This window comes from Myotis daubentonii, chromosome 15 (genome assembly GCF_963259705.1).
Source record: "Myotis daubentonii chromosome 15, mMyoDau2.1, whole genome shotgun sequence".
NCBI classification, from domain to species: Eukaryota; Metazoa; Chordata; class Mammalia; order Chiroptera; family Vespertilionidae; genus Myotis; species Myotis daubentonii.
Window position 1 is genome coordinate 19239728 of NC_081854.1, and position 27807 is coordinate 19267534.

Sequence of the window (27807 nt, forward strand, 5' to 3'; positions counted from 1 at the left end):
GAGGCCTACTGAGGCAGTAATACTCACCCCTAACATGACAGGGAGGAAGGCAGCCCGGCGGGTCCAGGGATGGGATGGAGGGAGCAACCAGTGAGCTCCGACTCTCCATACAAGGTTAGTTGGGGAACTACTGTGACCACGAAGCAAGGCCCAGGGTCAGAGGAGTTCATGCAGTTCCTTAAGGTGCCGTTGCACCAAAAGAAGGTACCTGGGCTGGCCTTGGTGAGACTGGCTGCGGTGTGGTTCTGGGTGCAGTTCCACCTGACTTGCCCTCCGGTTACCGGATTACTGGTCTGGTAGCACATCCGTGGGGGCAGGATGGGCTCTGGAGTTTCGGGTTCCCAAAGGGGAATGCCAGCCACGGGAGGCTGACATTCACCTTTCCCTTGGGTTCTTGGAGAAGTCGTGAGTGGGACGGCAGCCAGCAAAGACCTGCCGGGTGACTTGTTTGCCATTCTGGTAGTAGGTTTCACGGACCTTGAACCTCCACACATAAGTGGGTGGGGGTTGGTGTAGGATGCACACGGCAGGGAGGAGAAGGAAGGAGGAGGGGAGGGCGGTTAAGGCGGACCTTAGTGGGGCCCAACCCCTCACATTTATGGAAGTCATGCTGCTCCGGGGTCCTCTTGAGTCTGGAGAGGCGGTGCCAGGACAGGTCGTCAAGCTGGGGTCGCCAAGCAGCTTGGCCGCAGTGGGGGCTGTGAGGATTACAGTGTGAAGTCCCCTCCACCTAGGCTCCAAGGCTTGTGGTTGTAGGTTCTTAAGGAGGACCGAGTCGCCAGGGTGAAGGGCTGGTCTTGGGAGTCCTGGTCGGTCGGCTCTGGCTTGGGCAGAAACCTGTTCTCATGTTCTCGGAGCAATTGCCTGGTTAAAGACAGATCTGGGAGATATGTACCCAGGGGAGGGGGATCAATAAGAAGATGGTGGTTGAGCAAGAAGAGTCAAAAGGGCTCAAGAAAGTGGGGCTCCTTGGTGTAGCCCGGAGTTTGGTCAGGGCCATGGGCAGGAGGTCCGGCCAGGAGCTGCGAATTTCTAGAGAGAGTTTAGTTAGATGGTTCAATAGGTTGGAATTGAGTGGCTATGATGAGGGTGCGAGCCAGTGACAGAAATCCAGCAGGATGTAGAGGAGGAGGGATTGATGTCAGAGAGTAGATGGAAAGTTGTGTTGATGAGGGTGGGCATAGGAGTAGGTACAGGGTTCGTAAATAGAGAGTGACACTAGAGGATTTCCCATCCAGACAGTAGAATTGATGACTCCCTCATCATTCCATGTCCCATTTCACCTGAAAATATGAAAAACCTGAGCAGAATCGGAGGGTCCCTTGCCCGGTAAGAGCCTGTGAGGAATGATGGGTCATCCGGTCCTGGATGGTGTCGCCGAATCTTCTTCGGGGATGGTGGGAGGCACTTGGTGAGCCTGAGAGAGGTAGGTATTGCAGCGAAAGCGGGAGAAAATGTTAGAATGGGCTGTTATCCAAGGGAAAATGGAAGGAGCAGTGGAAGCCAGGGACCTGGAGGCTGGAGAAAAGGCGGGGAGAGGGAGGGAGCAGGTTGCGCAGCCTGTTCCCAGGCCTCTAGCCGCTTGGATTTTAAAACTGTCGCATTTTTCCTTTGGGAAGGGTGAAGGGGGATGGGGCGAGGTCAGAGCAGTTTTCAGTTCAGAGGAGGGGACAGTAGTGGCGGAGAGAAGGAGAAAAGGCGTTCACAGCGAAGATTGAGGTAGGCGACGACTGAGCTAGGCAAAGACTGAGCTAGGCTACTGTGGTCTGGGACAACAGGGCCCCATGATGGGATGCATGGCAGTGGGGGATCTGCGTCCCTGTAAAGGGAGGGGGCCAGGAGTGGAAGGCGCAGGGAAGCTGAAGGGCTCAGAGTGAGCTGCAGAGAGGCCACTAGGATGGTGAGGATGTCTCGTCCTAACAGGGGCATGGGGCATGCTATCATCAAGGAGGCAGGGAAGGGGTCCGGTGGCCAGAGGGCAGGTGGATTTGCGGTCAATACCCATGTCCGAGATCTTGGAAGGATAAAGGGGCCCTAAAAAGGAGAGCAGGACAGAGAAGGCAGACCCCGTGTCAACCGGGAAGGTGACCTGTGGCCTTCAGTGCAGCCCTGAGCATGGCGAGGATGACGGGGTCATCAAGGCTGGGCGTCTTCAGTCTTCAGCCAGTCCCAGCATGGCCAGTGGCGGTGCGTCATGGCCTCCTGGAAGGGTGGTCCTTCTACGCTGAGACGTAAAGGGCCCACCACTTTTCCAGGGGCAGTCACTCTTCCAGTGACCATTTTGACCGCATGCCGGGCAGGGCTTGGTCGGAGCTCGGGGCCAGGGGCACTGCATTGCCCAGTGGCCTTCATTTCCGCATTTGAAGCATTCTCCGGTGGCGTTCCTTTCGTTGCATCCCCACCGCTCACAGCCCCCTTAGGGCCATGGCGGCTGCCGTCAACCTCAGGGCCACAAACAACTAAGGCGTGTCTGCAGGTCTACCTCCTGTGGAAGGCAGGCCTCCCATTCTGACTGTGCCTGCTCCTCCAGGGCATTAGGAACCTTCAAGGCCATTTTTCACTCGATCTGGGACCTGGGTTTGAGGACTAATAAAGACCTTAAAGGTCGGGTTAGAGAGTGGGGGGCATAGATTCAGACTATGCCCTCAGTTCCTGATGGGACTATGGCAGGGGTAGAATGGGTGCAGACATGGAAGAGGCTGTTTTGGAGCTGACGTTCTTAGGATTTGGGCACTAGGGGAGAAGGAAACTTCTCGTTAAGAGGTTCTGAAGAGAGCACAGCTACAACCTCTCACAAAGGGAACTGGCCGGCCACCTGTGAACTAAAGTGCTGGCAGTCATGGTGGCGGAGTTTCGGCGGAGCGCACAGAGGAAGGCAGGCTGTTAGACCTTACAGAGGGCACTGCGTGGGGTACAGGTTACTAAGGCAGGCCTGTAAGGGAAGGGGAGAGAGCGGGAGAGGTGGCCTGGGTGGGCTTGGGAGAGGTATTGGCAGTTGAGTTTAAAAGCCGCAACCTCCCAGGGGCAGAACGGAGGAGGAAGGACAGAAGGAAGGTAGAGCCTATGGACGCGTGTGTGTACCGACTGGGAAAGCAGGCAGGGGCAGGGGCGGCAGGGGACTTGAGTTTCCAGGTCCCGCGGCGGCTAAGGCGTTAGCGGCTGCGGTGGTCCGCGGACAGACAGACTGCGCGGCGGCGGAGACGTGCTGGGACTGGGGTTGTAAAAGGCGGTTTGAGTTTCGGCCGCAGTGGGGTGGGGGGAAGAAGGGAGGCAGGATCAGGAGGCGGTGGAGAAGGCGTGGCTGGAGGAGAGTCCGGCAGGGAGGAGGAGGAGAGAGGGTGTTGATGGACGGGGGCACGAGGCCGGTGGGAGAGCGGCGCCTTACACCGGGGGAGTTTGTGGTGGCCTCTGGTGAAGGGGGGGGTGGGAGAGCACGGAGACAATGATGATGATTATGGCGCTCCGCCACCCACACACAGCACATGAACCCACCCCCACATGCACCACACACACCGCGGGCTCGGCGGTGCCGGAGTGGCACGGCGCAGGGACAGCCCGGAGGGAGGAGGAAGGGTGGAGCGAGGAGAGATGGCGGAAGGAACTGTGGGGGAGGGACGGGGACGCAGCAGAGAGATGGAGAGAGGCTGAGAGAGAGACTGAGAGAGACTTGGGCAACTTTCCCAGTTCACTGGCAGAAATTACTGAGGTCGGTGTGACGGTAAAGTCAGGGTCCCAATTTCATACTGAGGCCATGGACGCAGGTCCGGGACAGGCCCCGTGTTTAGCCAGATCGGTGAGCCGGCACCCTAGAGGTGTGCTCAGGTCAGGTTTGGAATTTGGAATCCCCCTGTGCTTGATCCCCGTGGCCTGTAGCGGGGCTAAAGGCTGGCGTCCCAGCGGTTTCACCCACGCTACGGACGGACGGAGGAACCATGGGCGGGGTAGAGGCGTCCCTGCTACCCCCCCAGGTCCGGAGGAGCCTTCCTGGAAGGGTCCGGAGAGGCAATCTCTGACGTGGCCACGTTTTACGGACAGAGATGCCGGCGGGCGGGTGGCCACATGGGACCGGCACGGGGCGGGGCGGGACTCACCGCTGATGCTGCCGAACTGGGAAAAGTTGCTGAGCTGAAGAGATGAGGTCCTGGTGGGTCCAGAGCCACGAGGAGGGAGAGGCGGGCACCCAGAGCCGTGGAGGGACGGCCAAATGGAGTGCTCGCGCCACCCGGGTTTCAAGGCACCAAATGTTAGGTTAGGTGGCTCAGGAGGCGGCGCAAGAAATAGAGTCCAGTGAATCAGAAAAGAAAGGAAAGGAAAAGGTTTATTCTGCGTCCCCGGGAGACCCACGTACCCCCAGGACAGGGCACGTGGATTCACGCCAACAGGGAGGGGGGCGCTTTTTTTATACTGCAGTTGGGTGAGGGGCGGGGACATGAGCTGAGGAAGTCTGCACCGTAGGGATCATCATGACACTCAACTGAGAAAGTCTCAGCTGCAGGGGAGTGGGCGGAATATTCAGGACGAAGTTCCTATCTGTGTGGGGGTATGTGAATTCAGGGAGAAGAAGCCGGTATCTGTGTCTGGCATGTTGATCTGTGAGAAATCCCAGGGGAAGTCCATTGTCTCATCACATGTCTCTGATCCTGGGCTCTCTCCGACCTAACAAAAATAACCTGTTAATTTAATTATAAGCAAATCTTGGTTAAAAACATTTTTAAATTAGCAAGGTTTTTTGTTGTTGTTTTTTGGGTTTTTAAAAAAATATATTTTATTGATTTTTCACAGAGAGGAAGGGAGAGAGATAGAGAGTTAGAAACATCGATGAGAGAGAAACATCGATCAGCTGCCTCCTGCACATCTCCCACTGGGGATGTGCCTGCAACCCAGGAACATGCCCTTGACCAGAATCGAACCTGGGACCCCTCAGTCCGCAGGCCGACGCTCTATCCACTGAGCCAAACCGGTTTCGGCAATTAACAAGGTTTTAATTTTCACATATGACATATGAAATTTTGTCTGTTAAACCCTAAGTCCATTAAATCGAGGTCCGCAAAATTGAGGGTTTACTGCCTGGGTTTTAAGATACAAAGTAGAAGATCACATTTTCTATCCAAAAATTTCCAAAATCCAAGGGAACCATATGAGTCCATAAATGTCTAGCCTGGGCTTCTGCATCCAGGATAGTTGGCCATTGTTTCATAGCTACTTCTGATCCTATTTGCCTTAGCTAGACAATAAGCCCTGTTGAATTAGGGAACAGGCATGTTCCCATTGTTGAGTTTGTGCATGAGTTTTTGTAGTCTGTTGAATCTGTTCTACCCATTGAGCGAAGGCCTTATTGTCTTCCCATGCTGCTTCCTACCCTTTTCCTTCTTCTAGAAACATCATTCCCTCTAGATGACCTATTTTAGATGAAGTCTTTTTCTAATCAGAATGTTTTTAATTAGCCCTGGCTGGTTTGGCTCAGTGGATAGAGCATTGGCCTGTGGACTGAAGGGTCCTGGGTTCGATTCCAGTCAAGGGCACATGCCTGGGTTGCGGGCTTGATCCCCAGTGGGGGGCATGCAGGAGGCAGCCAATCAATGATTCTCTCTCATCATTGATGTTGCTCTCTTTTTTTTCATCATTGATGTTTCTATCTCTCTCTCTCTCCCTTCCTCTCTAAAATCAATAAAAATATATTTAAATAATAAAAAATAATGTTTTTAATTAACTACCAGTCCAGCTTGTCCCAGAATATCAAGGCCTGCCCCTACTCCTCCAAGTATTCCTCTTTTATTTCTTTTAGAGAGCCAATATTGTTGGACCTACCAGGAATGTTGTTACCATTGGGTAGCTATGGCTTGGGAGCAGTTGAGGTATACGGAATGCACCCCAAAATGTTGAGTTTCTCATGCTATATTTAAATGGGTAGAGGTGCCGGAGCCAGTTTGGCTCAGTGGATGGAGCGTCGGCTTGCGGACTGAAAGGTCCCAGGTTCGATTCTGGTCAAGGGCATGTACCTGGGTTTCAGGCACATCCCCAGTAGGAGATGTGCAGGAGGCAGCTGATCGATGTTTCTCTCTCATCGATGTTTCTGACTCTCTCTCTCTCTCTCCCTTCTTCTCTGTAAAAAATCAATAAAATATATTAAAAAATAAATAAATAAATGGGTAGAGGTAACGCCAAAATGAGCTAGAGTTTGAGTATTCCATAGGGCTTCCCACAAGTGCCCAGGATGCAAGAAGGGTGGGGTAGTTACAGACATATCTACCCACCAAGTAATACTGATAATTTCTAAAATGAAGGCCCATTGATTTTTTTTTCTGATTTCAGAAAAAGAGCATGGCTGGTGAGTCTAAGGACAAGATATACTATGACAGATAAGGACAGGTTGCTGCAAGCCTTTTCCCATCATATCCAGGTATTTTTCTTAGCTTTTCATCATCCTTTCCTGTAGCTATACAATACTCATCGAGATAAGAGCCATATATAATTATATCAGGGGAATTATTAGGGAGATGTTCTTGGAGGTATTTGTTCAAAGTGGGTCCTATTAATAGATATTTCCAGAAAAAAAAAGTACTAAAGCTTATATTAATAGTAGGAGAAGACCAATGCGTGGCCAACAAAGCATTAACTTCATTATCACAACTGATAATCAGAATATCATTGTCTAGTAGGTGGGAAAGACTAGCAGGTACACAAATTAAAATTTTCATATCTAATAAGGGAGAGGGCATGGGGAGACAGATATTGTTTACATTAGGAAACCATAAGGAGGATAATAACAAAATAAAAATCATTTTATGTTTACTTAATAACAATTAGATTATATAAGAACAAGGCATGAGTAGCATTAATTTGTGAGCATAGAGGCCTGGTTGGTGTCTCAGGATAGCTGTCTGCTTTCCATGTTAGTGGCTTCTCATCCTTGAAAAGTTTTTGATCTCCACTGTAGACAGAGGTGAGTGTCAGAGACAAGAGTGGATGTCCATTCATAGTTAGGTGCCTTTTTCAAATGAGAAATGTGAATCCATGAGTTAACTCCTTTGAGTTTGGCTGCACATGGGTTACTTATTAATACCTGGCAAGGTCCCTTCCAACAAGGTTGAAGAGAGTCTTTTACTTGATGTCTTTAAAAAAATATATTTTTTTATTGATTTCAGAGAGGAAGGGAGAGGGAGAGATAGAAACATCAATGATGAGAGAGAATCACTAATCAGCTGCCTCCTGCATGCCCCCCTCCCCCCGCAGAAAGAGCCTGAAACTCAGGCATGTGACCCAACCAGGAATCGAACCGTGACCTCCTGGTTCATAGGTCGATGCTCAACCACTCAGCCATGCCCGCCGGGCTGATGTCTTTTATAATAGACCAAATTTCTTGGTTGTAAGCCATGATCCTTAAAATCTTTATCTCCTAGGAGCGCACTGTGAAATGAATCAGTTACTAATCTATTAATTTATTTAAGCTGGTTAATAGACCATCAACAATAATGTAGAATGTCTCCTTTTTTTAAAAAAATTGATTTTTGAGAGAGAGGTAGGGAGAGGGAGAGATAAAGAGAAATGTGGATGTGAGAGAGAAACATCAATTGGTTGCTACCTGTTGCATGACTGGGGACTGAACCCAAAACCTGGGCATGTGCCCTGACCAGGAATTGAACCTGTGACCTGTCAGTGCATGGAACAATGCTCAACCAACTGAGCCAAGCTGGCCATGGCTAAAATGTCTTCTTTTAGCAAAATTGGTTCATATGCCCTTTCATCCAGATGCATAGGGCTGTTAATGGCTATTTCATAAGGTGACAATTTATGTTTTCCAAAAGGAGTAGATCTCATATTGAGGAGCACTGTAAGGAGAGCTCTTGTCCAGGGGAGATTAAAGGCGTCTGAAATGTTGGCCAGTTGAATTTTGATTGTACCATTGATATGTTCCACCAATCCAGAGAACTGGGGGTGACGGGCACAATGAAAACGCTGTAGAGTAGGCCACATGTTACTGACAGATTTTATTATTTGCCCAGTGAAATGAATCCCTCGGCCACTATGTAACTCAGAGGGAATTCCCTAACTGGGAATTATTTATTCTAAGAACAATTTACCAACCATTAAGGTTGTTGCTCTCTTGCAAGGGAATACCTCAGCCCAGTTAGAAAAATGTACAAATCATGACTAACATGCATTTGTATTCTTGAACTGGTGGCATTTGGACAAAATTCAATTACTACCTTAAATGGACCTAAAGGAAATGGGAGATGTCCTTGGGATCAACGGAGTGGTTTTCCTGGGTTATATTTTTGACAGATAAAGCATCTGCTGCTCAGCTGGCATGACTCAGTGGTTGGGCATTGACCTGAGAACTAGGAGGTCACTGTTCGATTCCCGGTTAGGGCACACTCCTGGGTCATGGTAGGATTCCCAGTCAGGGCTCAGCCCCAGTGTGGGGCATGGAGGAGGCAGCCGCTCAATGATTGTCTCTCATCATTGATGTTTCTGTCTCTCTCTCTCTCCTTCTGCTTTCCCCTCTGAAATCAATTAAAAAAAATAAAAACAATAAAAAAATCTGCTGTGCACTTTATGAGCTATAGTAGGGGAAGGTTTCCAGTAATATTGTTTATTCCATGAAATCATCTTTTTAGGGCCCCAATGTGTTAGCTCATGTACATGTTGAAGTACAAGGAGTTGAGCCCCTATAGGTACAATAGGTTTCTGATTGGGTCCAAGATATATCTATCTGCCTGTCTGAGTCAAAGGTTCTCCTTTTTTGTTGCCATGCTTTTTTTTCCCTTTGGTAGCTGTCTGTTGAAATTATAAAAGATAATATTTTATTGATTTAATAGAAAGCAAAGAACATTCTGAGGTCTGGATAATGTGACTGTTCAATGCTGCCTGCCTAACATTGGTAAAATGATTTCCTTTACAATGGCCTGGAATTTTGATAATTGCCAATTGTTTTGGTTGCTATATGGCATCTAATAATTCCATAACCAGTTTTCCACTTTTTGTGGGCTGCCCTGAGGAAGTTAAGAAGCCTTGCTGCTTCTAAAACATTCCAAAGTCATAAGTTACACCAAATGCATAGTGACTATCAGTGTAAATATTGGCTACTTGATCTTTGCCCAGTTCACAAGCCCAAGTTAGAGCAATTAGTTCAGCTTGCTGGGCAGATTTTATTTCAGGTAAATAAGAACTTTTGATTATGTCCACCATGGAAGTTATTACATATCCAGCCCAGTAATGTCCCTATTCATCTCTCAAATAATATCCACTTGTAAACCAAGTTAAGTCACCATTATTAACTAGAGGCCCGGTGCATGAAATTCGTGCACTGGGGGTTGGGGGGAGTGTCCCTCAGCCCAACCTGCACCCTTTTCAATCATCGGGCCTAAGCTGGCAGTTGAACATCCCTCTCACAATCCGGGACTGCTGGCTCCCAACCGCTCGCCTGTCTGCCTGCCTGATTGCCCCTAACTGCTTCTGCCTGCCAGCCTGATCACCCCCTAATCACTCCCCAGCCAGCCTGATCGACACCTAACTGCTCCCCTGCTGGCCCGATCAACCCCAACTGACCTCCCCTGCTGGCCTGATTGCCCCCAACTGCCCTCCTCTACCAGCCTGTTTGCCCACAACTGCCCTCTCCTGCCGGCCTGGTCACCCCCAACTGCCCTCCCCTGCTGGCCATCTTGTTGCAGCCATCTTGTGATGACATGGAGCAGCCATCTTGTGACCACATGGGGGCAGCCACCTTGTGCGAGGGCATGATGGTCAATTCACATATTACCTCTTTATTATATAGGATAGGAGTTTCCTGTAAACAATTCCTAGGAACAAGAAGGTGGTCAGTAAGCAAAACACAATTGTGGGTGTCTTTATGCTGTAAAGAGGGAAACAAAGTTGCAGGATTAAAATGATTACACCAAGCCCTGACAGGTTTGGCTCAGTGGATGGAGCGTCGGCCTGCGGACTGAAGGGTTCCGGGTTCGATTCTGGCCAGGGGCATGTGCCTTGGTTGTGGGCATGTCCCCAGTGGGAGGTGTGCAGGAGGCCGCTGATCGATGTTTCTCTCTCATTGATGTTTCTGGCTCTCTATCCCTCTCTCTTCCGCTCTGTGAAAAATCAATAAAATATATTAAAAAAAAAGAGATGATTACACCAAATTTAAGTAATATTAGGTGCAAAGAGCAGGAGTACTTCCTAAGAAGCCAGTCAACTGACAGAGAAGTGTTGAGTGTGATGAGAGTTCAGTAAATATTCAACAGAATGAGGAACGTGAATAGTTAAAGAAGAGCCCATAATCCTCTCTTCTATTTGTTTATATAACATGGCGATTGCAGAGATGGCCCTCATACAGGGAGGGAGCCCTTTTGCTACTGAGTCTAGCCGCTGATTATAATACCCTATAGGTCTATCATGATGTCCATGTTTCTGAGTTAGCACTCCTAAAGCACTTCCTTTATTTTCATGTGTGAAAAAAGAAGAAGGGAAGTTTATAATTAGGATGTCCCAGAGCAGGTGCTTGAGGTGATACTTCCTAGAGCCTCTATAGCTTGTTTCCCTTCAGGGTTCCATTGAATTGGATCAGTTTTTAAAAAAATATATTTTATTGATTTCAGAGAGGAAGGAGAGGGAGAGAGAGACAGAAACATCAATGAATCAATGATGAGAGAGAATCATTGACTGGCCACCTCCCACACGCAACCCGGGCATGTGCCCTTGACTGGAATTGAACCCGGGACCCTTTAGTCCGCAGGCCGACACTCTATCCGCTGAGCCAGGGAGAATTGGATCAGTTTTATCTGACTTTATATGTGTGTGTGTGTTTGAAATTTTATTGTTGAGAGTATTAACAGATATCCCTCCTTCCCCCCGATTGTCCCCCTTCACCTGGTTCCCACCCCACTGCAGTCCTTTACCACCCTTTGTCTGTGTCCATGGACAATGCATATATGCCTATCAGTTGTTTGGTTCATCCCTTCCCTCTTCCTTGCCCCCTTCCCTTGGAGATTCAGCAGTCTGTTCCATGTTTCCATGCCTCTAGTTCTATTTTATTCATCAGTTTATTTTGTTCATTAGATTACATATATAAGTGAGATCATGTGATACTTGTCTTTCTCTGACTGGCTTATTTCGCTTAGCATAGTAATCTCCAGGTCCCTCCATGCTGTCTCAAAGGATAAGAGGTCCTTCTTTTTTACTGCATAGTATTCCATTGTGTAAATGTACCACAGCTTTTTAATCCACTTGTCTACTGATGGGCACTTGGGCTGTTTCCAGATCTTAGCTATTGTAAATTGTGCTGCTATGAACACAGGGCTGCATACTTTCTTTTTGATTGGTGTTTTGGATTTCTTAGGATATATTCCGAGAAGTGGGATCACTGGATCAAATGGCAGTTCCATTAAATTTTTTAAGTTAATTAATTAATTGTTTTTTTATTTATTTCCGAGAGGAAGGGAGAGGGAGAGAGAGAAACATCAATGATAAGAGAGAATCATTGATCGGCTGTCTCCTGCACACCTCATACTGGGGATTGAGCTTGCAACCTGGGCATGTGCCCTGACAAGGAATTGAACCGTGATCTCTTGATTCATAGGTTGATGCTCAACCACTGAGCCATGCCAGCCAGGAGGCAGTCCATTTTTTAATTTTTTGAGGAAACTCCATACTGTTTTCCATAGTGACTGCACCAGTCTGTATTCCCACCAGCAGTGTACTAGGGTTCCCTTTTTTCCACATCCTCACCAGCACCAGCTCCAGCACTGGTTGTTTGTTGATTTATTGATGGTAGTCATTTTGGCAGGTGTGAGCTGGTACCTCACTGTCATTTCAGTTTATATCTCTCTGGTGATTAGTGATGTTGAGCATTTTTTCATATCTCTCTTGGCCATTTGTATGTCCTCTTTGGAGAAGTGTCTATTCAGGCCCTCTGCCAATGTTTTAATTGGATTGTTGGTCTTCCTTTTGTTGACTTGTATGAGTACTTTATGTATTTTGGAAATTCACCCCTTATCAGATGTATCAGTGGCAAATATGTTTTCTCATATAGTTGGTTCCATGTTCATTTTGATGTTGGTTTCTTTTGCTGTGCAGAAACTTTTTAGTTTGATGTAGTTCCATTTATTTATTTTTTCCTTTGTTTCTCTTGCCCTAGGTCAGTGATGGCGAACCTATGACACGCGTGTCAGAGGTGACACGCGAACTCATTTTTTTGGTTGATGTTTCTTTGTTAAATGACATTTAAATATATACAATAAATATCAAAAATATAAGTCTTTGTTTTACTATGGTTGCAAATATCAAAAAATTTCTATATGTGACACGGCACCAGAGTTAAGTTAGGGTTTTTCAAAATGCTGACATGCTGAGCTCAAAAGGTTCGCCATCACTGCCCCAGTGAAAATTCTGCTATGTCAGATATCTGAGATTTTTCTGTCTATGGTTTCTTTTAGGATTTTTATGGTTTTCTGACTTACATTAAAGTCTTTTACCCATTTTGAGTTTATTCTTGTGTACGGTGTAAGTTGGTGGTCTAGTTTCACTTTTCTGCATGTATCTGTCCAATTTTCCCAACACCATTTATTGAAGAGACCATCTTTATGCCACTGTATGCTCTTGCCTCCTTTGTCAAATATTAATTGAGCATAGGTTTATCTGACTTTTATAAGGAATATTGAGACTGGGCTATTAATGAAAATTTGGAACCTAATTTTAACAATATCAGGTTAAACCCCAGAATCCTCTAAGGTGCTTTCTTTTTCTTTTAGGGGAGAGGGAAAGATAGGATTCCTCTGAGTCTTTCAAAGTTAATCAGCAACCCATCTTTAGATGTGATATGGCCTATGGCCAAAGTATTTTAGTTGAGATAAGCAAATTTGAAGCTTATCCTTTGAGAACTTATATCCTCTTAAAGCTAGCTGTTGTAATAGCTATATTGTGTCCTTTTGGGAGTCTAGAAATGATCTAGAGCATACAAGTAAATCATCTACATATTGGATTAGAGTGGAATATCTAGGAAATTTAACATCATTTAAATCAGCTTTTAATATCTGGTAGAAATAGGTGGGACTTCCTGTATATCCCTGGGGCATTATTGTCCAAGTAAACTTATAATCTTCCCAGGTGAAGGCAAAGAGATACTGACTGTCTTTTTCTACTGGAATGCTGAAAAAAGGCATTACACAAATCTATTACTAAAAAATAGTGGCAGTCCAGAGGAATGGCTGATAATAAGGGACATATGTGGATTTGGAACTATAGGATGTCTGGGAATAGCCATCTTATTTATAGCTCTGAGATCTCCACCATTCCCATTTGCTTTATTTACTGGAGGGATAGGAGAATTTCAGGGTCTTGTACATAAAATTATAAGCTCATCAGGTCTTAAAAGATACTGATGATATTAGGTAGAGGCAAATATTATCAATAGTCGTGTTTTTTAAAAATATGTTTTTATTGAGTTTTTAGAAAGAGAGAACGGGAGAAAGATAGAAACACTGATTGGCTGCCTCTGCATGCCCTCCTTGGGATCAAGCCCACAACCAGGGCATGTGCCTTGACTGGGAATTGAACCAGTGACTCCTTGGTGCATGGATTGATACTCAAACATTGAGCCACACTTGCCGGGCTCAAGAGTTATTTTAACAGGAGTGGCTGACTTGATCTTACCAATATCAAGTTGCTGGGCCCAAAGTTGCATTGGAATGTCCTGCAACAAATGTTCAATTTCAATATTTTTTTCCTCTTGTGGAAGTTCCTTTAAAACCATTATTTCCCAATTGGTATACAGGCTTTGGTGATATCTGAGGATAGCTGTGTCCATCTGATATTAGCAGCTTCTCATCCTCGAGGAATTTCGCAACATGGATGGCCCTTAAGAACATTATGCTAAGTGAAGTAAGTCAGTCAGAAAAAGCTAAGAACCATATGCTTTCACTCATATGTGGGATATAAAACTGAAACTCATGAACACAAACAGCAGTGTGGTGGTTGCCAGAGGGAAGAGGGTGAGAGGAGAAGGGGGTCCTAATATATGGTGACAGGAGAAGATTTGACTTTGGGTGGTGGGCACATGGTGCAAATACAGATCTTGTAACAGAGAAACCCACACCTGAAACCTGTATGTTCATGTTGACCAATGTCACTCCAATAAATTTAATTTTAAAAGATCTACAGGCGTATGCCACCAAACCTTACTCAGCTCTTCTGTTTCATTGCTCTCAGAAACCAGAAGGTGTATTAAATGGAACAGGTCAAAATAGCTGGGGTCATATGTTCTAACAGTTAAATCAGATTCCTTTGCAAACCCATTGGGGTCAGGGAAACCTTTAGTGAAATTTCTTACTCCTGCTTTAGTCTAAGGAACATATACAATAGCTGGTTGCCCTTTGCCTGAGACAGGCTTTTCCCTGAAGAGAGCTGCTAGAATTGCTGGATTATCCTTGTCTTTTTTTCTTTCCCAGATGACCCAAGCATTTTATTGAATTATAACAAGCCCTCACTTATTTGCTACTTAAAAAAACATTCAGGCCTATACTGAAAATACTTCCTCTCTGGTTTCCAGAACATTATTTTGTTTCCATCACATCATTTTCCACTCAATCCTGGAGCAGTTGACTGGAAATCGCATTTGCACTGTGCACTACAGGAAACTACAGGAGACTTCACTACGTCACTGGATTTCTTCATCCCTTATATTTTCTGTCACCCACTGCAACAATTAGTTCAACTTTGCAGAAACATTTGAAAAACAGATCTTTGCTCAATAACCCAGCACCCTCCAGGATTTTAAAAGTGAAGAGTATTACTTTTGCAAATCAGAATCTGATACCAATTAAGTGGTGACAGCTTTGCCAATACACAAGAAAATGCTCTTCCATGGCTAGGAAGGGAGACTGCCACAGTGACAGGTCCCAAAGACACATGGAGATTTCCTTGTCTCACTTTCCATTCTTATTTCCCCTGGGCCAATAGGGAATGCTAATGGAGGAGATACAGAGATAGAAGGGGAAGGAAGAAGGTAGGGGCAGAGCAACTCCAGACAAGAAAGCTCAGAGAGAGAGAGAAAAACCAAGATGGCGGCATAGGTAAACACCGGAGATTGCTGCCTCCCACAACAACTTCAAAAATACAACAAAAAGACAAAACGGACATCATCCAGAACCACAGAAAGGCTGGCTGAGTGGAAATTCTACAACTAGAAGGAAAGAGAAAAGCATACCGAGACTCAGAGAAGGTGTGGTGTGCAAGTTAAGTACAGAGGTACAGAGGCGCACATGGAGAGGGCTGGCGGCTGAGGACACGGTTGTCTTTTTCAATCGGTAGGGAGTCTCAAGCTCTGTGCTCCAGTTCCAGGAGAGTCTCTGGGGACCCAGACTCATACAGGAGAAACTGGACTGTCTGGCATCAGTCGGAACTCGAGGGCAGCTTTCTCTCTGAGGTGCTTGCAGCGATTGCTGGGACACTGAGAAGCAGGGCTCTGAGGGCAGCCATAGCTGCTTGCTCCGCCCTGTTGATCCCCTGGGACCCTGGCCCCGCCCAAGCTGTGTGCTGGCTTTTGCATATGAAAGGCCTGGCCCTTTGCAATCTGAAAATCACCTAACGAACTGCAGCTGGCCCAAGGCCCCAGGGCAACTCGCATTGCTTCACAGCTGAGCTCCTGCTGGGTAGCCTCAGGAAGAGGCTAGATTAGCACCTCCTTAGAGATCCAGGAGCCAGTGTGCCTGGTGGTCAGAGTGGGACCATCCACATTGCAGCTCCTCAGATCCATAAAGGACACACTCAGGGGGCAAACTCAGTGAGCACCAAAGCCCCATTAAAGCAAGTTTTGCCCCGGAGGGGTGTCTCCAGCACAGAAGTTCTCCCACCATAGACACAGCTGATTCTCACAGCCAATTGGCCTGGAGGTCAATTCCTCCCAGTGATGCCTACAACAATCAAGGCTTAACTACAACAAGACTGTGCACAAAGCCCACAAGGGGGTGCACCAAGAGTGTCTACCACAGGTAATTGGGGAGGCTGAGCCACTAGGCCCTAGGACACCTAGCACAGAAAGCTACTCTATCAACACAGGGAAGCATAAAAAATGCAGAGACAAAGAAACAGGACACAAATGACAGAAACGGAGGAAAGCAAATGACTGGATATAGAGTTCAAAACCACACTTTTCAGAAACTGCCGATAAATTTAGTAAGACCCTCAAAAAGTCTGGTGAGACCGCTGATAAATGTAGTGAGACCCTCAAGAAATCGAGTGAGGCCCTCGAGGTTATGAAAAAGGACCAACTAGCAATTAAGCATACACTGACTGAAATAACGGATATCATGCAGAGTTCCAACAACAGACCAGAGGATCACAATAATCAAGTCAAAGATTTGAAACACGAAGAAGCAAAAAACACCCAACCGGAAAAGCAAAATGAAGAAAGAATCCAAAAATATGAAGATAGTGTAAGGAGCCTCTGGGACAGCTTCAAGCGTACCAACATCTGAATTATAGGGGTGCTAGAAGAAGAGAGAGAGCAAGATATTGAAAACCTATTTGAAGAAATAATGACAGAGAACTTCCCCTACATGGTGGAAGAAATAGACTTACAAGTCCAGGAAGCTCAGAGAACCCCAAACAAAAGGAATCCAAAGAGGACCACACTAAGATACATCATAATTAAAATGCCAAGAGCAAAAGACAAGAGAATCTTAAAAGCAGCAAGAGAAAGACAGTCAGTTACCTACAAGGGAGTACCCATATGACTGTCAGCTGATTTCTCAACAGAAACTTTGCAGGCCAGAAGGGACTGGCAAGAAATATCCACAGTGATGAATGCCAAGAACCTACAACCAAGATTACTTTATCCAGCAAAGCTATCATTCAGAATTGAAGGTCAGATAAAGAGCTTCACAGATAAAGAAAAGCTAAAGGAGTTCATCACCACCAAACCAGTATTATATGAAATGCTGAAAGGTATCCTTCAAGAAGAGGAGGAAGAAGAAAAAGGTAAGATACAAGTTATGAACAACAAATACACATCTGTCAACTAGTGAAACTAAAAATCAAGTGAATAAATAATCTGATGAACAGAATAAACTGGTGATTATAATAGAATCAGGGGCATAGAAAGGGAGTGGACTGACTATTCTTGGAGGGGAAAGGGGTGTGGGGGATGCGGGAAGAGACTGGACCAAAATCATGCACCTATGGATGAGGACAGTGGTGGGGGAGGTGAGGGCGGAGGGTGGGGTGGGAACCAGATGGAGGGGAGCTATGGGGGGAAAAAAGAGGAACAACTGTAATAATCTGAACAATAAAGATTTAATTAAAAAAAAAGAAAAAGAAAGTTCAGAGAGCAAATATAGTGGAAGAGCTATAAAAGGGGAAGGAATGGCGTGTTGGCATTTATTAGCTTCAGAAGCCTTTTTTAGTTCAGAGATAGTCTCTAAAATATCTTATTAACTTAAAAAAGAATTTATCTGTGCTCCTCCTAGAAGCCTCTAATTTCCAAATCAATATATGCTTCCCATTCATCCAGTTTAATTTTAGAGCCAGAATTTTTTAATTTTTTTTTATTGCTTAAAGTATTACAAAGGGTATTACATATGTGTCCATTTTTCCCTCCCGCCCTAGACAGTCCCCTAGCCTCCCCTATCCCCCAGTGTCTTATGTTCATTGGTTATGCTTATATGCATGCATACAAGTCCTTTAGTTGATCTCTTACCCCCCTACCTCCTGCCCCCCAACCCTCCCCGGCCTTCCCGCTGCAGTTTGACAATCTGTTTGAGGCAGCTCTGCCTCTGTATCTATTATTGTTCAAAAGTTTATAATGGTCTCTATTATCCATGAATGAGTGAGATCATGTGGTATTTTTCCTTCATTGACTGGCTTATTTCACTTAGCATAATGCTCTCCAGTTCCATCCATGACGTTGCAAATGGTAAGAGTTCCTTCCTTTTTAGAGCAGCATAGTATTCCATCGTGTAGATGTACCACAGTTTTCTAATCCATTCATCTACTGATGGGCACTTAGGCTGTTTCCAGATCTTAGCTATAGTGAATTGTGAAGCTATGAACATAGGGGTGCATATATCCTTTCTGATTGGTGTTTCTGGTTTCTTGGGATATATTCCTAGAAGTGGGATCACAGGGTCAAATGGGAGTTCCATTTTCAGTTTTTTGAGGAAACTCCATACTGTCTTCCATAGTGGTTGCACCAGTCTGCATTCCCACCAGCAGTGCACAAGTGTTCCTTTTTCTCCACATCCACTCCAGCACTTGTCGTTTGTTGATTTGTTGATGATAGCCAGTCTGACAGGTGTGAGATGGTACCTCATTGTTGTTTTGATTTGCATCTCTCGGATAATTAGTGACTTTGAGCATGTTTTCATATGTCTCTTGGCTTTCTGGATGTCCTCTTTTGAAAGGTGTCTATTTAGGTCCTTTGGCCATTTTTTGATTGGATTGTTTATCTTCCTTTTGTTAAGTTGTATGAGTTCCCTATAAATTTTGGAAATTAGGCCCTTAACAGATATGACATTGGCAAATATGTTTTCCCACACAGTGGGTTTTCTCGTTGTTTTGTTGATGGTTTCTTTTGCTGTGCAGAAGCTTTTTATTTTGATGTAGTCCCATTTGTTCATTTTTTCTTTAGTTTCAAGTGCCCTAGGAGCTGTATCAGTGAAGAAATTGCTTCGGCATATGTCTGAGATTTTGTTGCCTTTGGATTCTTCTAGAATTTTTATGGTTTCCTATCGTACATTTAAGTCCTTTATCCATTTTAAGTTTATTTTTGTGTATGGTGTAAGCAGAATTTTCTAATTTTTGCATGCAAAAATTAATTTAAGCGCTCAAAGAAAACTGTACTTTGGCCATTTTCAGTCGATATAATTTTTAGTCAAATCTTCCCATTTCTGTAAAGTACTTACAAGGAAAAGCTTCCTACTTATTGCATATCTCTAGGAGTATTAATGGGGGAGTAGGGCTTGGGGGCGGGAAGTTTTGGCCTTGGAGGCAAAAAACCTTTTGCTGAATAAATGAGAGCCTGAAATTGTTTGGCTCTGAAGATAAGGGACAAATCTTGGGTATTCTTAGGTGACTAGGAATCTTTGTGGAGGTGTGAGGGGGCATCCCCTCTCATGTGCAGGAGCCCTATAGGGAATTCCAATTCAACTGTATTTAACAATTGACTCATCCAGGGATGTGCATATAAAGGTTGGTCACCTAGTACTGTGAGTCCTCATGGCTGTATTAGACTAACAGGGTGAAAACCTGAAACACGTAAGAGGGTTGGTTGATGCTACTCAGGAAGTGAGAGCCCTGTGGAGCTCAACCCATAAGCAGCACACTTTGACCCACTACACAATATCCCTAGAAATTTGTTCAGACTCTACAGATCTCAAAATAAAATTAAAATTAAAATGGGAAATCCTGCCTTCAAGGCCTGAAACTCCCACTCCCCAGCCTCTATTAGTACTCCTGGAGATACACAATAAGTAGGAAACTTTTACTTGCACGTACTTTACAGTAATGGGAAGATTTAACTAAAAATGATATCAACCTTGCACCGGCCAGTGTGACTCAGTGGTTGAGTATCAACTCATGAACCAAGAGGTCATTTGTTTGATTCCTGATCAGGGCACATGCCTGGGTTGCAGGTTCAATCCCCAGCCCCAGTTGGGGTATGTGCAGGAGGCAACCAATTGATGTCTCTCTCTTACATCTGTCTTACATCTATGTTTCTCTTTCTTTTTTTTTTTTTTTAAATATATTTTATTGATTTTTTACAGAGAGGAAGGGAGAGAGATAGAGAGTTAGAAACATCGATGAGAGAGAAACATCGATCAGCTGCCTCCTGCACATCTCCTACTGGGGATGTGCCCGCAACCCAGGTACATGCCCTTGACCGGAATCGAACCTGGGACCCCTCAGTCCGCAAGCCGACGCTCTATCCACTGAGCCAAACCGGTTTCGGCACATCTATGTTTCTCTTTCTTTCTTGTTCTCATTCCCTCCCTCTTTTCCACTCTCACTAAAAAAAAAAAAAAAAAAATTAATGGAAAAAATATCCTCTGGAGGATATATATATAAAATAAATAATTTAAATTGAATTAATCCATTACAGGTCACCAAATGATTGTTTTAACCTTTCTTATATACAGTACATGTCTCATGTACTCTTTAATCTATAAAAAACACAAAGGACATGAAATATAAATGAAAATTTAACAAAAAGGAAAGGAAATATACAGTAAAAGCAATCCTATATAATAAGAAGGTAATATGCAAATTGACCATCACTCTGTCACACCACCAGAAGAAGGCTGTGCTCACAGCGGAGGCAGGGTTCCTGTAACACAGGATGGCTGCGCCCACAGTGGAGGCAAGGTTCCCATTATGAGCCGTAACGAGCCATAACCAGTGATCAGCAGGGACCTGAGGCTGCACCCCCCTCCCGGTGGGGCTTGATGGGGACCTCAGGCCACGTCCCCTGCCTTGGCACTGGGCCAGGGGATCTCAGGCCACGCTCCTGCCCCATGGGGCTTGATGGGGGCCCTGAGGCTGTGCCACCCCACCCGGTGGGGCTTGACGGGGGTTGGGCTGGCCAGGTCTGGATCTTGCCTAGTGGGGGTGGGGCTGGCCGGGCCTGGGTCTCGCATGATTTTGAGGTACACGCGGGTGGATGGGCACTTGACTCTGGGTCCCACAGCGTGCCCCAGTCTCTGACAGGAGGAAGATTTTCATACACTTTACTAATTTTCATACACTTTACTAATTTTCTTTCATCTCTGACACTTCTATTATAGAGAAATAGCATTATTAAAATATTTCCTCTAATTAATTTCCTTTTAATGTGCAAAAATTTCATGCACCGGTCCACTAGTTTAATAATAATAAGAGGCAGCAAAAGCAAAACACATGAAGTGTTAACAATGTGAGGTTTAGTGGAAAACTGACTCATAGTCACGTATTCTCTCTTTTGTCGCCTGAGAGAGACATGACTGATTTGATAGGGATCAGCATGAAAGGGTTGTTGGGTTGAGAAGAGAACTGTTTGAGAGGAGACATCTGAGAATTGAGATTTGGCTGTAGAATTCCTAGGAGGAGCACAGATAAATTCCTTTAAAAAAAAAGTAAGTTAAGTTTTAGAGACTATCTCTAAACTTTTTTTAAAAAAGGCTCCTGAACCTAATGAGTGCCAACTCCTCACCCCTCCCCCTTCTACAGATCTTCCACTATATTTTCTCTCTGAACTTTCTCGTCTGTGCTTATTCTCCCCCTCCCTTTTTGCTTCCTCTTCTATCACCTCTATGTCTCCTCCACTACCATACCCTCGTGACCGAGGGAAAAATGAGAATAGGAATTCAGACAAGGATAATCCAGGAATTCTAGTAGCTCCCTTTAGAGAAAAACTGGTGTCAGGCAGAGGAAAACCAGCAATGCATAGACTAGAACAGAATTAAGTAAACTACCTAAAGGTTTTCCTGATTTTTTTTTTTTCTGGGACCTTAATCGGTTTGCAGATGAGTTTAATGAAACTGTTAGATCATGCAACTATAGCAATTCTTACCTATTCCAATTAACATACCTATTGATTTCTGGAAGCAAAAGCAACAGAATTACTAAACAGGGTTTCTGGGAAACTCTTGGAGAGGAGTCTGTTTTTATGTTAGAAAGCTAGGTCATCTTAAGAAAATTATAGGAAACTGAAATGGGACTTAGAAAGAAAAGAAAGAGAAGCAAGCATAGGGCTGCTCCAAGCACTATGAGAAGGCATTTCCTCTTCTCTTTAGTTTATGAGAAAGTAAAATTATATAAAGGGGAAAATTACTAAAGCTCTTGAAATACTGAGGCTACTTTATCTGTTCTCAATCACACATAACTAAGTTGGAGTAAAGCTTCTGTGCAAATGGTAGGGATATCTAATCTACTTTTTAAAAGTTAAAAAAATATGTTTTTATTGATTTTAGAGAGAGAGGAAGGAAGAGGGAGAGAGATAGAAACATTGATGAGAAACATCAATCGGCTGCCTCCTGCAAGCCCCCTACTGGGGGACAAGCCCACAACCCAGGCATGTGCCGTGACCAGGAATTGAACTAAGGGCCTCTTGGTATGTGGGCCAGTGTTCAACCACTGAGCCACATCAGCTGGGCTTTTTTTACATTTTTTAAAAATATGTTTTTATTGATTTTTAGAGAGAGAGGAAGGGAGAAGGAGAGAGAGAGATGGAAACATTGATGTGAGAGAGAAACATCAGTCAGCTGCCTCATGCACACCTCCTACTGGGGATTGAGCCAGCAACCTGGTCATGTGCCCTGACCGGGAATTGAATCAGTGACCTCTTGGTGCGTGGGACGATGCTCTGCCAACCAAGCCACAACAGCCAGGGCACCAATATCTCTTTTATTTTATTTTATTTTATTTTATTTATTTATTTATTTGTTTTATAGATTTTATTGATTTTTTTACAGAGAGGAAGGGAGAGAGATAGAGAGTTAGAAACATCGATGAGAGAGAAACATCGATCAGCTGCCTCCTGCACATCTCCTACTGGGGATGTGCCCGCAACCCAGGTACATGCCCTTGACCGGAATCGAACCTGGGACCCTTCAGTCCGCAGGCCGACGCTCTATCCACTGAGCCAAACCGGTTTCGGCTATTTTCATTTATTTTAAATATATTTTTATTGACCTCAGAGAGACAGGGAGAGGGAGAGAGAGAGACGGAAACATCAATGATGAGAGAGAATCACTGATCAGCTGCCTCCTGCACAGCTCCCATGGGGCACGGAGCCCCTGACCAGAATCGAACCTGGTTCCCTTCAGTCCGCAGGCTGACACTCTGTCCACTGAGCCAAACCAGCTAGGGCACCAATATCTCTTTTAAAACAGGTCTCCTTCCAACTAGGGAATATTGTGGGGATATATATATATTCTGCCTCAATTCATCTGGTAGGGTGAGATTTTCTTGAAACCAATCATGCCCACATACTCTTTTTCCAGAAGGGTGAAATGCATTTAGAAGTAAATAAATCAAATACTGAACCAATTGAGAAAATAATGATTTTAAAGAAACCTCCCTCAACAAGAGGAACTGAACATTTGTTATAGGATGTGTCAATGCAACTTCAAGCCTTTTCCAGCCACAGATATCCTTCATGTGTGAACTGGAATTAAGCCCAATATACAAGATTACTGAAACAGAAAAAATCCTCACCTGAGGCTATTTTTCCATTGATTTTTTAGAGACAGTGTAAGAGTAGGGGAGAGACACATTGATTGGTTGCCTCCCCTATGCCCCCAACCAGGGCCAGGAGCCTGCAACCAAGGCATGGGCACTTGATAAGAATCAAACCCAGGACTTTTCAGTCCACACGCTGACACCCTATCCATTGAGCCAAATCGGCTGGGGCTACAAGATTACTTTTAAAAGGGGGCTTATAATTCCAGTTACGAGTCTCTGTAATTTTATCCTTCCAGTAAAGAAACTCAGTGGAAAAGGATGGAGATTTGTTCAGAATCTCATAGCTACAGATAAAATACTCATTTTCAAACATCCTGTGGTTTCAAATCCACATAACCTATTACCAGGTAGTCCTGTGAACTGCAAATATTTTTCAGTAAATGTATTACTGAATTTATGTAGTGTCTTTTCCAGCATCCTATAGAAGGAAGAGGTAATATGCAAATTGACCATCACTCCATCATGCTGTCACAAGATGGCTGTGCCCACAGTGGAGGCGGGGTTCCTGTAATGAGCCGTAATGAACAATCAGCAGGGGCCTGAGGCAGCATGGTGCTGGGCCAGGGCGGGGGACATGAGGCTGTGCCCCTCGCCCAGCAGGGCTTGATGGGGGACCTCAGGCTGCACCCTCTGGTTGGCGCTGGGCCGGGGGACCTGAGGCCTCACCTCCTGCCCGAGTGCTGGGCTGGGGGACCCCAGGCCATGCCCCCAGCCCTGGCACTGGGCCAGGGGACCTGAGGCTGTGCCCCCCACACTGCGGGGCTTGACAAGGGTGGGGCTGGCCGGGTCTGGATCTTGCCCAATGGGGGTGGGGCTGGCTGGGTCTGGGTCTCATGCAATTTTGAGGCTCTGCAGGTGGGTGAGGACTTGACTCTGGGTCCTCTGGCATGACCCAGGCTCTGACAGGAGGAAGATTTTCATATACATTTTACTAATTTTCTTTCATCTCTGACACTTCTATTATAAAGGGCAAATAGCAATATTAAAATATTTCCTTTACTTAATCCCCTTTTAATGTGCATGAATATTGTGCACCAGGCCATTAGTCTAATCTAGTAAAAGAGAAACATGCAAATTGACTACACCTCCACTATACCCCAAGCCACGCCCACCAGCCAATCAGAGAGACTATATGCAAATTAACCCAACCAAGATGGTGGCCGGCAGCCATGGAGCTGGAGAAAGCAGGAGGCTTGGTTGTCCCGGTGATGGAGAAGCCAAGCTTTCTGCCTGCCCTGGCCAGCTGTGGAACTCCACTCAAGGCAACAAAGTTTCAATTATAGATGATAAATAAATCCCAGATACTTGCTTCCAGCCAGCCTCCACTGGGAGCTTGGCCAGCCTACAAACAGCCATCAGCCCCTCACTCAGACCAGCCAGGCACCCCAGTGGGGACACCCATACTGAAGGGGCTGTGGCCAGCCTGCAAACAGCCATCAGCCCCTCACTGAGGCTGGCCAGGCACCCCAGTGGGACCCCCCTCCCTGAAGGGGGTGTGGCCAGTCTGAAAATGGCCCTCAGCCCCTCACCCAGGCTGGCCAGGCACCCCAGCGGGACCCCCACCCTGATTCAGGATACTCTTCAGGGCAAACCAGCCATCACCCACCCATGCACCAGGCCTCTTTTCTATATAATAAAAGGGTAATATGCAAATTGACCCTAACAACAGAACTACTGGGAATGACTGGTCATTATGACACACACTGACCACCAGGGGGCAGATGCTCAATGCAGGAGCTGCCCCCTGGTGCTCAGTGCGTTCCCACAGGGGGAGCTCTGCTCAGCTACAAGCCAGGCTGATGGCTGCCAGTACAGTGGTGGTGGTGGGAGGCTCTCCTGCCTCCTCAGCAGTGCTAAGGGTGTCCGACTGCAGCTTAGGCCTGCTCCCTGCTGGCAAGTGGGCATCCCCCGAGGGCTCCTGGGCTGCCAGAGGGATGTCTGACTGCCAACTTAGGCCCAATCCCTCAGGGACTGGGCCTAAGCCAGCAGGTGGTCATTCCCTGAGGGGTCCCAGACTACAGTAGGACACAGTCCGGGCTGAGGGACCCCCCTGAGTGCACAAATTTTTGTGCACTGGGCCTCTAGTCTATATATATAAAAGGCTAATATGAAAAATGTTCCCTCAGGAGTTCGACTGGGAGAATGGGAGTTTGATCACTCATTATGATGTGTTCTGACCACCAGGGGGCAGTGTGGAACATGGCAGGTGACCAGCAGCGGTGGCGGGGGCACTGAGGGAGTGAGGGTAGGAGGAGGCGAGGAAGCGGGGAGGTGGGGAGGTGGGGAACCTGATTGGCCCTGATTGCCAGCCAGGCCTAGGGACCCTACCCGTGCATGAATTTTGTGCCCTGGGCCTCTAGTATTAATCATAATAATTACACTTGTTCTTTCAGCTTTTCAAAGCTTGTGTATATAGCCCAACTGTTAATGATTGCTGAAGGTGTATAAGATAACTTTTGTATTATCAGTAATACTCTTTTTATGGTTTCTCTTTTGAAATTTAGACGAAATGCTATTGCAAAAGGAAGAAAAGGGCTGTGTGTATTTTTAAGAGAAGTTAAAAGGAAGTAGTAGTTGGTCCTAATAACTTGGTTATTTCTGAATGAGTAAAAAGAAACAAGCAAGGGAAGTTATAGAAAGTTAGTGGAAAAGGAATATTAAGAAAGGAATTTTATGTATAAATACTAGAACCCAATTATGGAATGTGCTTATCACTAACCCAACAAGGACACTAACTAATTCAAATAGAAGCTAAAATGGCTAAAGTTAATGGTCTTCTATAACTACTGCTAAGGCACATGAAACTTTGCTTATGAAACTCTTACTGCCCTCCTGGCCTCTGGAATTCTTTTAGATGGTAATTATAATATACAGTATTATGTTCTTACAACTTTTGGCCCCAATTAAACCTTAAGGTTACATCTTCCAATTGCATAATTAGTGGAAATCAGATTAATAACAGCACCTGAGTGTTGCCAATGGGAAGTAGATGGGCCATAGTAAAAAGAAACCCAGCTCATGGTCAGATTATGAAAACTGAAGAGGTATGTAGTGTAAGTAAATGTCATACTGATGCCACTGTAATAACCTGGTTATTATTTAACAGGAAAGGAGGAAAGGGAGGGCTAAGGAATATAGGCATGCCACTTACACAGCTTTGCCAAAAAGCTGCGTTTCACGCTCTCCAAGTCTGTTCCCCACTGATCGCTGGGGGAAGGGACTGGACAAAGGCAGTATAGACGCATGCCCTGTAAGGGCTGAGTGACGTGGGAAGGTGCTTGTCCTTCCATCACACCTGGAAGCAGGTCAGTGGCCAGAACGGGTGTGGCCACGACAATCTCGAAACCTGAACATTTAAACTTCCAAAGGAGCCGCACTCTCTTGGTTTTTACCCTTTCTCTGGCGTCCTGGCCTCCTGGGACTCCTGCTGCAATGGGCTGCGCCGCCTGTGCTCAGGCCATGTGGGACACCCACAGTGACCTGATGGACTCTAATTAGCTCGGATGCGGACCGATTCCTGGCTGCCACATGGCACGGGAGCTCAGGATGCTGGTCCTGCTTTGGCCCTGCTGGAACCCCAGCCGCACCTCTTTCAGGACTGGCTTACGGGGCAGGGTCTTTGTCACTTCACGCAAATAAAGCCTTTTCCACACCGCATTCTCCTGTGCAAATCTTAGAAAATGCTTTTTCTGAAGATATTGCAAGAACCTCAACCCCACTCCCACGAATGAGGGAGGAATTCTATTCACTGGTAGCTAGATGCAAAATATAGAGAAGTGAGACAGGCAGAAAAACCTGGATCATAACAGCTTATAGGTTAGAAATGATCCAATGTTTTTCTCTTTTTAAATCCTCATCTGAGGACACGTTTTTATTGATTTTTAGAGAGAGAGGAAGGGAGGGAGAAGGAAAAAGAGAAAATCATCAATGTGAGAGAGAAGCATTGATCAGCTGCCTCCTGTATGCACTCTGACCAGATCAAACCTGCAAATTGGGCATGTGCCCTGACCAGGACTTGACCCCGCAACTCTTCAGTGCATAGCTCCAACCAGCTGAGTCACACTGGCCAGGGCCAGAGTGTTTTTCTTAATAAAGGCCCATAAGACCTGGCGGCCTCCCATTTATCTGCCTTTCTATTTGGAGAAAAATTCAGCTTTGACTTTCATGCAAGGTTATGGTCTTGCCATCCCCAATAGTCCATTGCTCAGCAAGACAAACACTGACACCAAGACTTCTTAGGCATGAGCCTTCCTAGCACTGTGGGACCACATTATCCAACAAAAGGGTTGGTCATCAATGCATACTTCCAGATTGATTTATAACCAAAAGGGGGATGTGGAAATGAAAAAGGGCTACATGCTAAACCTGACAAACTCAGGGGAGGCCTGTGTAGTGGCCTTACAAACTCAGAGATCTAAAGTAACCACATAGGATAGTCTGAAATTAAAACTTAAAAAAATTTTGTTTTAATTTATTGATTAAGGTATTACATGTGTGTCCTCATTGCCTTATTGCCCCCCTTCCCCCCCGCCCCCCGCACCACTCATGCCTCTCACCCCCCTGGTTGGTGTCTGTGTCCATTGGTTAGGCTTATATGCATGC

The 27807-nt window shown here is 45.6% G+C and overlaps 1 non-coding gene across 1 annotated transcript; it reads right to left on the reverse strand.

The window, feature by feature from the left end:
• Positions 1 to 14774: 14774 nt before the first annotated feature.
• Positions 14775 to 14904, reverse strand: LOC132217683 (small nucleolar RNA SNORA24). Its single transcript, XR_009448959.1, has one exon. It is a non-coding gene; the product is annotated as a small nucleolar RNA SNORA24 (small nucleolar RNA).
• Positions 14905 to 27807: the final 12903 nt, after the last annotated feature.